This window comes from Pinus tabuliformis, chromosome 7, assembly GCF_031772625.1.
Source record: "Pinus tabuliformis cultivar Carrire ecotype Pingquan chromosome 7, CPIR1, whole genome shotgun sequence".
Lineage (NCBI taxonomy): Eukaryota > Viridiplantae > Streptophyta > Pinopsida > Pinales > Pinaceae > Pinus > Pinus tabuliformis.
In genome coordinates, this window is record NC_142293.1 from 2,012,760,181 (window position 1) to 2,012,763,505 (window position 3,325).

The 3,325-nt window shown below is 42.3% G+C and overlaps 1 pseudogene; it reads right to left on the reverse strand.

Moving 5' to 3' along the window:
- Positions 1 to 258: 258 nt before the first annotated feature.
- On the reverse strand, positions 259 to 1,469 carry LOC149256561 (protein DETOXIFICATION 16 pseudogene; annotated as a pseudogene).
- Positions 1,470 to 3,325: the final 1,856 nt, after the last annotated feature.

Here is a 3,325-nt window from a genome sequence, read left to right on the forward strand (position 1 = left end):
ATGCTTGAGATTAGACGGGAGCACTCCACGAATCGCCATTACCATTGCCCTGCCCACCATATGATGCTTATAATCTAACTCCAGATTGTCGACCTTGTGGCAATCAAATTTTATAGAAACCACTTGACACTTGGCATTTAATCACTTAGGACTGCGTGTGTTTTCCGCAGCATCAACCATATAAAGCCGGTGATCTCCACCATTCAATTGTATGGCAGGGGAGTTTGAAAATGGACTCCAACCATGCAGGCCGATAACTTACTGCTCATCCTTTATTATATTACTTGTAACCTTCGGCAATGGTGATGTATAAACTCTTTCTCTTGCCTTTTTCCCTGCTCTTCCCAATTCATACAAAACGTTATTATCGACAGTAAAACCGTTTGTGCAAATATACCACGAATAAGTCCAAGCCAAAGTCCCCTGCCGCCAGCATGCAGTACAAAGGCCAAAATGACAGCTATAGGCATGCCAACCACATAGTATGCCCCAAGATTTGCATAGGCACCCAACGTTTGCCATCCACATCCTCTAGCAATACCTGATAGAACACCTTGGATGACATCCATAAATGTTGAGGGTACAAGCAGTGGCATCATGGTTGAAATGTATTCAACTACCTCTACTTCATTGCTATAAGCATAGCCCCATACATTTCTGATAGAGAATAAAATATATCCTATCATAAGAGCCTCAATGACTGCCATACAAACCCCGACACACACTGATAACTGTGCAGTGCGTGAGCGTCCAGCTCCTAGTTCATTGGAAACTCGTGTACTTACAGCAGCACCCACGCCAAAGGGGATCATATATGCAACTGCATCAGTGCTAAGACAGATGGAGAGAACTGATATCTCAAGTTCAGGCTTAGGCAACAAACTGGAGAAGAGAACAAGCATTTCAAAAGACCAGTATTCCAAGCAAAGCATTACTGCAGATGGAATAGCAAGCTTAAGAAAGTTTGTAATGTCATATAAAGCTTCCCTTGAGAAGGATGTCCATGTCTTCTTGCATGCAGGGGAAAATTTAACATAAATTGGTAGAAGTGCCACATTTAGCCAATTGGAAATGCTATTTGCAAGCGCAGCCCCTTTATTACCTAATCCAACTTTGAACACCAATACCCAACAAACGGGAACATGGAAACACAGAGTTATTGAACTGCTTAACATCATTGGAAAGATAACACCTTGTGATTGAAGAAATTTCAGAAGGGGTTGAAGAGCCGCAGTAGCAAACAAGCTAGGAATCATCCACCTTGCAAAGTTCCCTGCTTCAAGAGATATTAGAGGGTCTTGGCCAAGGGCTACAAGAATGTGTCCCATATATGCCCATATCACAGCAATTGGTATGCTCACACAATAAAGAGCAACAATTGCTCTCTGCAGTTGAATCCCAAGCAAATGATATTGCTTTGCTCCATATGCTTGTCCACAAAGTGTTTCTAATGCACCTGCCATCCCCATCTTTGTTAGAGGAAGGCAGTTCCAATTCTTCTTAATGGAGGAGAAAGTCGAAATTAGTCATTTTTCCTCTTTGCTAATGTTTTTGTTGTTGTTGTTGCATATTTCTTAGATCCATCCATGGTGCCATCATGTTCTCCAGAAAGCAAGGCGGAATTAATAACTCCATTGGTGCTAGCCAATATCAAAGGCTTCTTTCTCCCATCCATTGTGGCGCCCTGCTTTGTGAAAGAAGTTACAGATTGTGAAAAGACAATCCCAAATATCAAACACTCTATGACTTATAAAATTTAATAGATTCTTTGTCTAGAGGATTCAACACAAAATCTCCTGCAAGTCTCCCACATTAGTATGTACATCTTTCACAATCACCCATGAGCCAGAATTCAGAGATAACTCCCTTAATGTATTTGATGGCAATCCTACAATAGCTGCATCATCATAAGGTGTCTCCTTGAACATACTGCCACTGCTCTCATCAACCTTCCTGGAGGGAAGTAGAACTCTGTACAATAAGCATGCTAGGATTTGGACCTTCACTGAAAACTCAAACAAATCCCCAGTTTCGTAGCACGCTACGAAACCACGCAAACAGGTAGCGCTGCGAAACTGCTAAAAATAATTCAGGCGCTGCGAAAACACCCACTCTTTAAGCCAGGCTAAAAATTTTTTACTACAGCATTTTCAGTGATAACAATATCTATAATTTGTTGCGTTCTTGTTTAAATCTGGATCATGTTTCTCCTCTTGAAGTTTCTGATGTATTATTAGGACAACCATACTTTTGGAAGTGACATGTTGTGTACGAGTCTAGGTCTCGCACTATTATTATTACTTTGGGTGATAAGTTGTACAGGATATCGGAGGTAGTAACTCCTACTGCCATTTTTTTGATCACTGCGAAGCAATGTAGTAAGATCATTTCCTAAACTGGAAAATTTATTTTCCTTATGATTCACCCTCATGGAAAGAAGAATATTGTGGCCACGACCTCTAGACAAGGCTCCTCCACACGACAACAACAAATAGACAAGGTCATGGATGAGTACAGGGACATCTTGACCTCACCCACAGGGGTACCTCTACACTGTCAGGTGAAGCACCCCATCGATTTGACCCCGAGCACGTTGCTACTCAATGGATTGATCTATCAATGCTCTATTTTGGAGAACAATCAAATCAAGAGGCATATTCAGGAGTTGTTGTATAAAGGGCACTTCAAACCAAGTTCATCACCCTCTCGGAGCCCGATTGTGTTGGCATAGAAGAAGGACGGGACTTGGAGACTTTGTATTGACTATCGGGCACTGAACAAGATCACTGTCCGGAACAAGTATCCAATCCAACAAATTTATGACCTTCTAGACCAGCTTAAGGGGGGCAATTATTTCAACAAGATTGACTTGAAGTCCATTTATCACCAGGTATCGATCGAACCCTTCGATGTGTGGAAGACTGCCTTCAAATCCAAGGAGGGCCTTTTCGAATGGTTGGTCATGCCTTTCGGGTTGACGAATGCCCCCGCAACCTTCATGAGGCTGATGGACGACATCTTGCAACCCTTCACCAACTCATTCATGGTGGTGTATTTGGATGACATTCTGATCTTCAGCCAGAGTTGGGAAGAGCACCTCCACCATATTCGACAGGTCCTCCAAACCTTGCGGCAACACAAGTTGTGTGCCAATTTGGAGAAATGAACTTTTGGTATGACACAGGTTCAATATCTGGATTATGTCATTGATGAGAGGGGTGTGCATGTGGACACAGCCAAGATACAAGTCATTTAGGATTAGCCACGCCTAACCACTCTAACAAAGTTTCACAGCTTTCTGGGTCTTGCAAACTTCTACCTTGAG